This window comes from Ammospiza nelsoni, chromosome Z (genome assembly GCF_027579445.1).
Source record: "Ammospiza nelsoni isolate bAmmNel1 chromosome Z, bAmmNel1.pri, whole genome shotgun sequence".
In the NCBI taxonomy this organism is placed as follows: Eukaryota; Metazoa; Chordata; class Aves; order Passeriformes; family Passerellidae; genus Ammospiza; species Ammospiza nelsoni.
In genome coordinates this window covers 12078762-12093010 of record NC_080669.1, presented here as the reverse complement: position 1 = coordinate 12093010, position 14249 = coordinate 12078762, and positions in this window count along the sequence as shown.

Genomic DNA, 14249 nt, shown 5'->3' with positions numbered 1-14249 from the left:
ATGTTTCCATGCATTTTCCTCAGGCAGATAAATACAGAAATCCATTAAATACAGAAATCCATTTGTTCTAGTGGATGAGCAGAGCAGAATAGCGGGAGAATGAAGTATGGTTGTTTTGCCCAAATTGTGTGAATGATGTGTAGGAATTAAAAGCTATTTTGTGCTGTAACTGTTCCCTAGCACATACTGATCAACTTCCATGATATGTTATAGATATGCACTGTAACATTTCAATCTATTGCCAAATATGAAAGGTGTTACTATGAAATCAAGCTAAACTTCAGTGCACTGTAGCCTGTCTTTTTTGTCTTTTTGCTGTTTCTATTGTCTCTTATCCATTCCCAGCATAATAATCTTTGTTAGTTGTTTAATTATAATTTCAAAATTTGTTAGAAACAAATGTGTAAATCCCAAAATTTTATGAGATTCTGCATGAGATGCTTTAAAAAAAATTACTCCTATGGGAAACTTCCCAACTAATCTTCCAGATTTAAAAAATGGACAAAAGAATGTAATGAACATATTTCATTTTTTCCTCATTATAAAAATGACCACATTAAGACATTTGACTTTTAGCCTTGTACAGTGAACACAATAGCCCTGGGTTGAATTTGGCCCTTATTCTTGTTAATATCTTTTGGAGAAAAGAAAAATGTACCATTAGAAACACTGGTGCCTTTTACAACTTTAAAAGCTGTATTTATTGCTATATATGCACCAAGACTATTTACAGAGTCCTAGATGTGCTGAGCCTTGTGCTCCCTGAATGATGAGCTATGTGAATATGTTTCCTTCACAGTGGCAGGTGGAAGAAATGATGACTTCCTCTGTCCTGTTAAAGGGCAGCCACAGGAGATAAAATATGTTGTCAGTCTTGAAAGACTGTCAGATTCTTCTTGCTGCAAGAGCAGCAGGCTTGGAGCGAAACACGCACACTGTGAAGCAGTCTTGGATTTCTGCCTAGGTGAATCCCAGAACCTGCCTGAAGCTGAGGTTCCCATGCCATTGGAGCCTCCCCCCTGAGTCACTGGGTCCCCCAGCGCCTCCGAACCCCCCCGGACCAAATGTGTGACTGCACTTCTGTGGAATCAGGCAAAGCAAGATACAGAGCTCATCAGGCACTAAGGAGCCCACCTGCACAAAGCTAACATGTCAAAATGCTTTGACCAAATTTGAATCGGGTGGGTTTGTATCAGATCGATGTTTTGAGTGAGGCAGGTCCCAGGTTCTTGGTTTGATGTCAGGGAAAATAAGAGTGGGTATTCCTGACAGAAGTACTTAATTCACAAGTAATTTTTCTACTTTTTTTTAGTATAAAGAGACAGATCTTAGATTTAAAGTCTAATTCAGTTGCCCCAATCAGCTCTGTGTAAAAATAATTTTTATTTCATTATCTCAAGATCCATTGGTCTAAATTCAGAGAAACAGAATATTGTGATTTCTTGTCTGGAAAATCAAGTTTGTCCTGTCTTCTCCTTGCCTTACTTTGAAGAGCAAAAGGCTGGACATATAAGTTTTTAATAGTGAGGGGTTTTTTTTTAGATAATACTGCTGGCCTGTCTCATGGAACTGCTAGACAAAAGTCATGATGGTTTTTGGGCTGCTCAGCAAAACCTACTGGGTACAAGCACAAAACACAAGGGGTTGACAGGCACCTTTGTGCAGTCTTTGCTTAAAGTGGTAATTTCCAGCCAGATGGAGATTTTCTGGACATGGAAATGCTGGCCCAGTCCCTGCCCAGCTTCCCATCCAGGCCAGCACACCAGGTAGGAGTGGTAGGCTGAGGCTGACTAAAGTGTGGGAAAGGGGGCTTCCATACAAGTGCTGACACACTGAGACCTCCTCCTCACAGAATTGTTGCTCTGAGGAGATGCTCTCAGGGATGTCAGACCGCAGCTGTGGCTGGCCTTTATGCAGACACACACCACCAGCAGAGGAGATTGCTTGCGCGCCGCACACACAAAACCTGGATCTCAGAAAATACAGCGCCCTGGGGACCAGGCTGCCTTACAGGCTCTCAGGGAAGCCGTGTGGGAGCAGAAGGGAGAAGTACACCCTTCTGCCTCAGAAATTCTCCAGGTAGATGTCTGGCTGCAGAAAACACCATAAATTTCCTTGTTAATTGTGTTTCTAAAGCCATTAAGAGCACCAAGGATTCAGAGAAGCATGATGCTAGAGCACTGAGTAAGCTATGGTGCTGCAGGTGAATTAATTCATCACACTCTCTTACTAGTGTTTATAGCTTTTTCATATCCATCTTTTTTTCCTCCAAAAAGTGTCCAAAATTTTTGAGTAGAGCAGCCTTAAATATGTTCTTTGGAAATATATCCCCTAACTTACAGAAAAAATGTACATTTAAGATCAGTTTAATGTGCAGTTTAGTCATCTAAATTTTTGTGTCCCTTTTTCTGTTTTCTTGTTAGTTTTCTTTTCTCTTCCTAATCTGCATAAACTATTTTTCATTTGTTATAGCTATCTCAGCCAACAGATGGTGCTATGTATAACATTTTTATGATATTCTTTAAAATAAATATAAATACTACAGTTAAACTGTACATGTAATTACTTTTTTAGAAAATAAACATGGAATTGAAGTTCACAGTAATAAATGCTTACAATAAAAATTAGATGCAAGGAACAATAAGTGTTGAGAGTCACTGATGAATGTTCATTTCAGCCTGCAGGTAGGGAAGGATGGAGCTGCATATGTAAGGCTGGCTGTGGTATCAATGCCACTGTGCTTATACAGAAGGATCTTTTGCAAAATCAGAACTTCGGGGTCAGTGGATTTTAAGAACACTAAAATTATCAGTGTCTATTCTGGTTTCTACTCTCTGGGATTAATACACTTTATCTAAATTGAGATAGAAAGGTGTGTTATGCCATGGGTACTCATACAATTGAAGTAGGACCATTCCAGTATATACAAATCATCAAATGCAATTATAAGCATCAAAGTTGGGTACCACCAGTGTTTCACACTGTACCAATACCTTTCATCATCCAAGCAGTGCAGTTAAGTTTGCTGGTACTACTCATGCCTAAAAAATTAATTATGTACATGCAGAACAGATTCTGTTCTTCTAGGCTTGGACTTTCTGTCTGTAAAAGGGAAGAGAGCTTCACTAAACAAGGCATGACCAAGTCTACTGTGGTGAATATATTCTGCCAAAGCTGTTGTCAGTATCACCTAGTGTAATCTTTTCTCTTTCAAATAACTATTTTTTTCCCAAATTCACTGGCTTTTTTTGAACTAGGCCATAGTTAATCCTATTTACCCAATCTCACCCATCTAATGAATTCAATAAGCATTTTATCTTACTTTTAAAATACTTCCAGAAAAGGCAGGTATTTTTACAACATAAATATAAATAGAGCAAGCCAATTACAAAAATTCTATGTGGAAAAATCAAGTACTTTGTTCTTTACTGGAATGAGTTGTCAAAGACACAATCAGTGTGGAACATTTTAAGAGGGCTCATCATTTGTTTCAGTGAATGTTGAAACAAGCTGCCCTCAGTCTAACAAATGCTGACACTCAGATCCTTGTTCACATGAGTAAACGTATTTTTTTTTCCCTAGATTTTGAAAATAATTCATTACAGGAAGGTTTAAAATTTGAGAAAGTGGTCTTCATTTTACATCTTCATAATACTGAATTTCAGGTCACAACAGCTAAAAATACCTCAGTTAGCTATTTGCCATCACATTTTATTCTCTTTTTGTTCACACAGCTAGGAACAAAGGCATGTAATAGCAATATAACTGTTGATCATTGCTGTTGAATGAATATTTAAAATTATCAGACACAATGTAACAAGCAGAATAATGATAATTTCACATCCTCAACAGAAATATATATTTTTAATAAAAAAGCAACTTCCATTTTAGTCTGCCTCATAGACTTCATTAAATGCTATGTTGATGAATGATCAGGAATTATAGAATACTGCAATAATTTGGCTGTATGTCAAGACAATCTTTAACTGAAATTGAATTGCTGGTGTTTGTTATTCTGAGGGAGCAGAATTTTTTTTTTTTTATTATTTTTAAAATGAACACTAGTTTGGAGTGAAAATTATGTCGACTTCAAACCAGTTCCAGGATGGCCAAAATGAAACATTCAGAATTTTCTTCCAACTTCCCCGCTATCTGCACTTTTCTCTTGTGGGTGAGGTATCACTAGGTTCGTACTTTTCAACTGAAGTTGGAGTTGTGTAGGGGGAGGTTTAGTTTGGATTTCAGGAAAAGTTTCTTCCCCCAGAGGTGTTTGGGCTCTGAACAGGCTCCCCAGGGCAGTGGTCACAGCAGCAGCCTGACAGAGCTCAAGGAGTGTTTGGACCAAGTGCTTTTGAGCACATGGGGTGGCTTGGAGCTGTCCTCTCCAGGGGCAGGAGCTGGACTTCTGTGATCCTTGCGGGTTCTTTCCTACCCAGGATGTTATAGGACTCTATTATTCTATTTTCAATCATTCTTCTGCAGACTGGTTTCTGCAGAATAGGAATGCTTTCACAAAGAGTTCCTAGGGCCATTTTCCTGTCAGAATTTGGAAGCAAGGGAGGGATATTCACTGCTGGTGCTTAGGCTATATAATGTTTCATTCCAAGTGAGATCACTGAAAAAATTGTATCTTCATTTTTCTCCAGTTGCATAATCCAAATTTGCCACAAAGAAGAGGGATACAGGGGTGGTGGTGTTGTAAATGGACAGAGATTGGAAGAACTTGGCCCTCAGTGGAATTATATTGGGGAAGTAAATGCAGAAGCTTGGGAACAATGCCAGGAGTAAAACTGACAGGAAGTTTGTGGGTTTGAACAGGACGGTGACGCCAAAGTGGAATTCTCTTTCATTTTTTCTTCCTCAGTGGCACACTACAACCCGTGATCTGAATTACACATGGCCCTGTGATGAAAGGGTACACCTTTTATTTCCTCCTCTCTGTCTCTGTCTTCAGGAGGAAGATCCTGTTGATATAAAGACTTAAAGACAACAATGTCAGAGTGGCAGCAGCTGCCATGATGATTCTACCAGAGATCTATCTCCTTACATTCCTAGGAGGAAAGTTTCAGATGCTACATTCGCTACCCAGAGTTTTTTTGCTTCCCTGCATATTCTAGCTTTTAATTCATTGATTAATTATCTTGTAGTAACTACACATTTACAATGCAGTCTTGAAGCTATTCAAGTCAGCAGTAAGGTGTTAACTGTAATTGAAGAGTTAGGAAACACCAATCAAATTGAATAGCTCTAAAACACACATTTGTAGAGCACTAGCACTGGTATCTGTGTTTCAGCCATCTAAGCAGCCCTAAGTTAATTACAGTGTGAGTATTTCTTGCCTTTGGTTTAAACTCAGAGCATCCATCCTGCTTGTCCATTCATACTGTGGATTAAGCCAGTGTGATCTTACTGGATACTTGCCCTGCAAAATTTCCAATCCATCCACAAAAGACTCCCACTCCCTAGGACACCCTCTGGCTTCGTTTCTGTGGTGGATTACCTTGCCTGGATGCTAGATGCCCACCAAATCACTCTATCTGTCCCCTTGCTCAGCTGCACAGGAGGGAGAAACTACAACAGAGAGCAACTCATAGGTTAAGATAAGGCAATTTGTTTAAGTCAAATGCACCTATTTTGAATAGGCACTATGGCTTTGTGTCCTTTCCCTGCTACTCCCTGGGATGAAGAATATCAGCTCCAAGATCAGATGCGTTTGTCTGCTGGGACCAGATGCAATAAAAGAAGGCACTTAGAAACACCTTGACTTCTGTATGCCTGGCTGGTGGCATCCTGGCTAATTACATCTGCTCTCACTTCTCAGTGGCTTCAGCTCTCCTCCCTCTAGCTTGTTGAATTGTACGGCAGAGGTTGTTTCTCCTGCACTGGAGCCAAATCATCTCTCACACCTGAGGAGCCACAGAATAAGCTCCTTCAGTGGCTGGGTCATGCATGGCCTGTATTTAGGTGGCAAAAGGAAATGGGTGCCATACAGGTCACTTCTGATGTAGATACACATTCTAGCACTTACTGCAGCATTCTCAACCTCATGACATAAAAAGTTGGGATGTCAGATTCATCTAGTTTTCTGAAAGTGCATTTGAACTCTGAGAGTTCATATCCCCGTGAGAGTACTGCGTGCTCCAAGCTGAAGAGGAACCCACTTGTTCCCATGCTCCGTGAGGGACTATTGCCAGAAATTGCACAGCTATTCTGTGCCTCTCTTCCCTTACTTGCATTATTCCAGCCCTTTTGGCTATGCTCATACAGGTCTCAGATTCCTTCATCTGAGAAAATAGCTCCCACCAGGTTGGAATGTGCTGCTGGGTTATACAAAGGTTTGTTAAGAGCCTTTTAACTGAAATTACGGGAAGTCAGCTTGGATGAATTTGTGTTCTTATTTGCAATTTAGCTTTTTTCTGAGAAATATCGCATACTGCCAAGAGTTGTTCACTACCTGAGTTGCTATAACTACCCATCTCCCTGGTACATGTTGAGGTCACTGTTATAAGGACATAGAGGAAGAAAGTTTTTGTCCTTGGAAAATATGAAGCAAGCTTTATTTTTGTGATAAGCTTTTCTTATTAGATAAAAATCTACATGAATATATATTCAATTATTCTGATAATAAGGAGGATTGCCTTAGTGAGGAAAGGTCTTAGTTATGATTGTCACTCCTCATTGTATCATCATGTTGGATCTTAACAGAGGCACAGACAGGGAAAATCACAGAATATCTTGAATTCCCTGTAAGCTGGATATGAATGTCAGCAACATTAATTCACAAAACCATTACTTTGTCAAAGTTAGTTACACGTGCTATTGTTTTGAGAATATTTGACTGATATAGTTGCCTCTATAATTAGGAATCTGTCACATTTCAATTGTATTTTCATATCCCTTCCCCCAAGGCCTATAAATCAGATAAACTCCCTTTGGGCTGAAATGTGCCATGATAATTAGTGTGGGGACAGTTTTGTTTGTGTGCTGTGGTCCAGTGCTTTGTTGGAAGATTATTATACAAATATTGTAGGTGTGTTGTCATATCTTTTAGACCTTCAAAAAAATTAAGGTTGCTATTTTCAGTTTTCACTTAACCATTTTGTTATAGGAGACACAGAATTTACCATTGCTTTGTCACAATATCATAGCAATCCTGAGTACTTACTTAAAGACGCTTGCAATATAAAAGTAGTGTATTTCATAACTAAAAAATACTGTATTGATAAACTCTTGAAGGAAGAGAAGGAGGATCAAATGTTGCATTGTCTTGTTTCTGAATACCTTTTCATGTAGCAGCTCTTGACAAAAGCACATCTTATGAACATACAATGTAAAGAAGTTGGATAAGCTACAATTGTGTGTAATTAGAAATGTAATCTCTTTGGAGATTGTGGAGGAAGAACAATTAATACCTTGAATTTGTTTTCTCAAGTAAGAGTTTTAGGAAAAAAAATTATGGTGTCCAAGAAAACCCATAAAACATGCAATGATGCACGGATGTGCTGTGAAATTCTTAAAATGTGAGCTAACATTAAGATCCCCAGTGAATATTAAACAACCTTGCAAACTGCTCCCCAGAAATAGCATTTTTTTCTCTGTTTTTGCTGTAGGGATGGAATGCTGAGAGCTCATTTTTTCAAAGAGACAATTGTCAATTTTTTCAGCGTAATCTGGCTGTGTATGTAAGTTAGGCTATGGGTTTGCATTTGTGGGTTGTTATTAGAGAGGGACTGGTGCTTCCAGAGCTGTGTCATGCCAACTAAAGAATCTTTAAGTCTGCCTACATTTATCCATAAATGCTGAAATAAATAAAGGCATCAACAGGGTGGCAATGCACTAGGGATGGCTCTTCCTGTGTGCAGCCCAGCTGCTTTTAGTGACATCCTTTCTCTCTGGGGAGAACATTTTACTGGTAATGGAGGGAGGCATATATGGCAAAAAGTGTGAGGGGAAAAAACATACAAAAACATTCTGAAATTCTGTTTTCATGCTAGCAATCCCAACTGGAACTGTGGAAAAGGGTGGCCTTTTCTGTATCTCACATGAATATAAGATGTATTTTTCCATCAACTTTTCCCTTCCAGCAGACTGTCATTATTCTTAAGCATAGAAAATTTATTATTGTAGAGGAAAGTGCAGCAGGCCAGCTGTGAGGTTATTTAGCTTAGCAGTGCTCATCTTCTAATAGTCACATGGATAAGATTTAGTACAGCCTCTGTCCTGGGCAGAGAAAAAATGTGTTTTCAGAGAAACATAGAATTGTTTGGTGTGGAAACTTCCAAAGACCTTATAATAAACCTCCCTGTCCCCTACCATAAGCAGGGACTTCTTTCATGAGAACAATTTGCTCAGAGCCCCATCCAACCCAGCCTTGAATATTTACTGAGATGAGGCATTCACAGCTTCTCTGGACAAAACTTGTTACAGTGCCTCACCAAAAATTCCTCTTAATATCTAATATAAATATATTCTAACTTACTTTAAAGCTATTTCCTCTTGTCCTATATATCCTTGCCAAAAGTCCCTACCTGGCTTTCTTGTAGGCCCTCTTCAAGTACTGAAGGCATTCAAAGCCTTCTCTTCTCCAGGCTGAACCTCTTCCTCAACTGCTTTCACAGCAGAGGTGCTCCACCCTTTGGATCTCTGACCTTTCTGGTGATTAGGATTGTCCCAAGACCTTTTAGTTCTTGTTGAACTTCACGAGGTTTGCATGACCTAGGGCTGAGGCATTCTATTGAACCCCATCTCATTTCCTTTTGGGAGGTTCTCTCAGCTGTCTGGGATACCCTTGTCTCTGCATGGTGTGAGGGATAGCCTAGGGTACAGGGTGGCATCAATGCCATCCTTACTTTGTGGACACAAAAATAACCCATCTATACAGAGATGGGGGATGCTAGGCCCTCAGCTCCTACTTCTCTCTTTGGTCTATGAATATAATTTAGAATGAACACAATTAACAGTACCAAGGCTGTAATGCTAAATAGCAGGCAGAATTAAGGAGGGAGACAAGAAAAAACACTGTTCAGAAATCAACTCATTCATGAGAGTAAAGAAGCATATATTAACGTTCTTCTGGAGATCAGGAGGTACTGAAGACCCACTTATAATTAAGTACTTTCTTAAGCATACCATTTAAAACAAGATTTTTCTTTCAAGTCATGCCATATTATAAGGACAATTAAAACTGCAGTTTCTATTTGCCTAATTATGGAAATCAGGATTTCTTATGCAGGGCTTGCATTTCTTGATAGGTACTCTATTTTTCCTTTTATACACAAAAAGCCTTAAAATCAGAGAGGAATAATCACCTTGTACTATTTTATGACATCCTGCTAAAAAGTAGGAGAAAAAAAAGGTTAACACTAATATTTATTGGATTTGGTTCTGCAATTGAGAATTTCTTCAAACTTAATTAATATAAGTATACTTTTGTTTGCATTTAAATACAGTAAAATATTTATTGCTGAAATTTCAAACATAGCCACATAAAGTTAGTCTTAGTTTAATAATTACTTGGCTTGACCTTCACTGCTTTTTCTTCCTGCCAGCTTCCAAAGTTGTCAGTGAGCTAGCTTTTTCATCATATCTCTGGAAAATTACCAGCAACACTGTAAAATTTTCTTGTTAATTTTCAATATGTTTCTTAAATTTAGAAAAGTTTGGTCTGGATTTTTTTTTTGTTTTGTTTTATTTTTTTTCCCCCATTTTTGTAGGTTTTTTGTTGGTTTTCTTTTAGTTTTAGTAAGGCACGCACATAACTGCCGTATACATATTTACATAAATTGAGTGTTTTACTGTTGTTTGTTTTAGGAGTTAGAAGTTTTAGAGCCAGCATCTGCATGCATGTCTGTATGTGTAATGCAATCTATGATCTGTTCCCAGAAGTTAGCTGAAGTCTTCCCTTTCTCTCTTCAATAATAAATGAGCAGAACTTCAACAGCAGCAAGGGACTGCCTGATGAGAGTGCCAAATAACTGAGCTGTCTTGTGCAAAGTCAGGTGCCACTTCTCAAACATGAAGGCAATTGCTTCCTCTGACATGCTAAAATCCATGCTAGCTCCCTGGGATCAGCTCTTGGTGTCTCAGCCACCTCTGCCAGGTGCAGTGCCTCTGCACAGACCTCGCTGCAGCGCGCCAATCCAACCTTGGCTTCCAAAAGAACTGTCCTTATGAAGCAAAGTGAAAATTTCCAGGATAGAAATCCATTTTAATTTAGGTGAAATGTACATTTTTGAGTTGAGTCTGTGGTTAGAAATCGTAGTTATTTAGCCAGGCTGCAAGGCCTAAGTTCAGTGAAGTTACTTCAGCGAAGGACCGAGATAAAGGGGGGGAGACAGAAGATGATAGAGAGAGACAGGGACTGCTGTAAGGGCAAGTCAGCCTGACCTTGAAATTCTTTCTGATAAAAAGGAACTAGTGGTAAAAGTCACACGAAACCCATAAAAATGAATATGTATGAACCTATTGTGAAACTGTATGCATATGTATTTGAGAGGGGGATAAAAGGAGATCTGAAGTTCTCAGAGGTATGCATGCCTTTTGAGGAGAGTTTTCTCCGCATGTGTCCGGCGCCGTAAATAAACATAGTGAGCTTTGCAACTTTTATAAAGTTGTGAGGTTTCTTCTTTTCTCCGCAAAACACTTAAGAGACACTCCTCTTTCCAGCGCTTTCCATTTCAAGTGTTTGGGACAGGAAAACCCTTCCATTCATCATGCCTCAATCAAGCAAACAGGGGATACAAGACCTCTTGATCTTTCACTTATTGCTTTGAGATCTCAGTTCGTTCTCCTAAGTGATCAGCTTCAGAAGGCTAAGAAAACTATAGCAGCCTTTTGGGGAATCTGCCTTCAGAGTTTTCCCTGTAAAGAACTTGTCCACAGCATAGTCTTTCACCCCATCATCCACTGTAATCTGCAGCTCCTATCCAGATGTACATCCTCTTGTAGGCAATATCTAATGTATTCCTGTGCTTTCCTTTCTGTTAGGTACTGCTCAAAATAGTGCAAATGCCTCTGCTATTGAACTGTACCACATTAGGAGAGTCTTATTTTAGGAAGGATCAATAGTATGAAATAGTGATATAAAAAGCCTTTGTATACAAACTTCAGTTGATTAGGGCTATTAATGCAAAGATTAATGGGTAACTTCTATTTTCCTTGTTTTATTTTTTCCTAGACCAGAATTAAATATCTACAGTGAATGAGAATAATTTGGAATAAAAGTATCTGGGTTTCACATTTTAAACACTTTCACAAAAACATGGTATCTGTAAGTATTTTGCAATACTCTTTCTGGTTTTATTTTCATTCACTTGATCACAGTGCTTGTACTGTGTTGATGTAAAACTCCATGAGCCATCATTTTTAACTTGTGTGCTCAGACCACATAAGCTACACCACCAGGCTATGCCTTCTTGGTCTGTTATTTGCAGCACAGTAGTGGTTGTGTCCGGTTGTGTCCATAGCTAGGCAATGACAATGAAGAAAGTTGAACTCCCCAAAAATTTTCCCATATTTCATACATATTTTTTGAGAGGTAAGATTTATTTTAATATTTGTTAAAATGTCTCACTTTGATAACAAAACACATTACTGCATAGTTACCATTGGATTGATTCAACAAAGTACTATCAAAATGCCTTGAAGTGTGAAGAAACAAACTAGTTCATGAATATTTGTTTGATAGCTTTTAGTCCTTCTCATACCTGTACACACACTTCTCATCCATCTAAACTATTTAGTAATTTTTTAAGTGATGCAATGTTTTTGTCCTTAATATGCTAGTCATAGAAGTTATTCTGCTATTCACAAAGTACACTGTCCTAGATAGTGCAAAATATTGCAGAATGTATGAGAAAGCACTGGCTCTTTGCAGGGAGCTGTTTTAGAATACGGGAAAATGGGAATGAAAAAGTTCTTGATTAGATTTGACAGGACTCCACTTAACAGCTCAGTTTATGAATTATATGTGAGTAACAGAGCATATTGTACTTTCTAATTCATTGTACTAGTACTGCATGGTAGAATACAAAGATTGGAACACTTCTGGGAGATATCTCATTTTTCTGTGAAAAGCATAGGATTTAAACCTTCCCAAGCACACTCACATCAGTAAATTCACACTGGTATGAGGGTGACTTGAAAGTCCTTGATAAATGTTGCAACAGCACAGATGTAGATGGAAACACCTCCAGGACCAGTTCCAGCAGAGGGAGGGTGTGCAAGCCACAGCTGCTGGTTGCACACCCACACAAACACAGGATCCAGCTGTAGCTTGCATTCCTGTGCAACAAAAAAGGACATTGTGAGTGCTATCTTCTATGAAATTATCCAGACAAATGGCTGGCGGGCAAGAACACCTCTACTGTGAAAAAAAAGACCCAAGAGAGCTGTGGCTGTTCAGCCTGAAGACAAGGAGGGTTCAGGAAGACCTCACAGCAAGATTTTGGTACCAAAGGAAGCCAAAAAGAAAGCTAGAGAGGAACTTCTGACTGGAGCATGTAGTGACAGGACAAAGACTAATGGTTTTAAACTAAAATAGAGCATGTTGACCTTAGATATAAAGAAGAATTGGGCTTTTTGGGACGAGGTTGCCCAGCGAAAATGTGTGTCCCTTTCCTGAAAGTATTTGGGTCAGGTTGATTGGGGCTTTTAGCAACCTTGTCTTGTGAATGATGTCATAGAAGACAGGGTTGGACTGAGAAGGTCTTTCTAGGTCCGTTCCAACCCAAACAATTCTATGATTTTGTGTTCTATTAACTGACCACTCATTATGCTCATTAAACCTTATTTTTTTTCTTGAAGGTGTTGCTGCTTAGCTGCTTTTTCAGCACCACAGGACAACCAACTCTTCTGTGATGTTCCTTTTTCCATTTCTATGGCCCAGAAGTGTTTCAGGTGTTCTCACCCCGAAAGAGAAAATGGAAAAACAGGACAGCACTAGTGTTGAGTTTCCTGAGAATGTGAGAAGAGAGGAAGTTTGCCCAGAGGTTTCACAGGCAGAGACTCTTCTATCTGAGACACCTTCCAGAGCTCAAGTAGCAGTGCTGATTGGACAACAGGTTTCCTTTCAGGGTAAGAATATCTTGGGGCTCCCCAAGCTGTCACAGAAAGGATCTACCAGGGGCAACATAATGGGAATATCTCTATTTAAATGCTTTGAGGACAGCTGACAAAACTACATCTCATATGATAAGTTTTCTGGCATCTATTATCTCCTGTCTCCTCAAGATAAGAGGTGGATATTTTGTATCCAAAGAGTGGTGGATATTTTGTAACCAAATGAGAGAGTATGAATTATCAAATACCATTGGGCCAGGCTGCCACTGTAAGTGTCATTGCAATAACACAAAAGCTTTGGAAAGTTTCACGTTACTATGCCACCAACTGGAAAATAGACCAAGAAAAACAAAGTAAAATTTAAAAAGGAAATAAATGTGCTGGATGTCATAATTTTCATTAGTTGTGACTAAAAGTTAAAAATTTAGTTGATGATCTGCAAAGACAGTAGCTAAAAATAATTTCCTTTTTTTTTTTTTACAGAAATGGTATTTTTGCCCCCAATTCCAATTTGAAATATAGTATTGCAATCATTTAGCACTTCCAAAGCTTTCAAGCATCCCTTTAATGCAGGAGGCACAAATGGAAAACAGAAGTGTGTCTAATAGGAAAGCATTTGAACAGAACATATCTAGTCACTATTTATGCAGTATTAAAAAATAAACAAAGGTCCTGTTGTTGCAAGGAAATAAAATTGGTAGTCTCACCATTTTAACTTACAGCTTCAGCTGCAGCTGTAGTGATATTTTTAACAACTAAAGAACTCACTGTGGGCTGGTTAACTTCAATATAAATTATATATTAGAACTAAGTTAGGAAAGCACTTAAAGTTGTGTTGTCTTAACAGAACAATGTTAGGTCATAAGCAATCCCTGGAAATACTGAGAGAAGTACTTACTGTTACAGGCTCTCTTCAGAGTTTTCAGTAATGGAAATCACAGCAGTAAGCAGTCTTCTTGGCACTTAAATCTCTGCATTTTCCTCTTAAGGATGAATTCATTGTGAGAGCTTTTGTACCACTTCAGTGCCTTTGGTTTTATTTATGGAGAAAATCTTTTACTAACTGTGTTTGAGAATTGAGTGGCTTTGCTAGAGAGTCCATGCATAATCTGTATGCTTGTTTTACACCTGGTCAACAAGAGAAGGTCTAAAGGGCAGAAGGACAACATCAGAACCTTCCTTAGAAATTT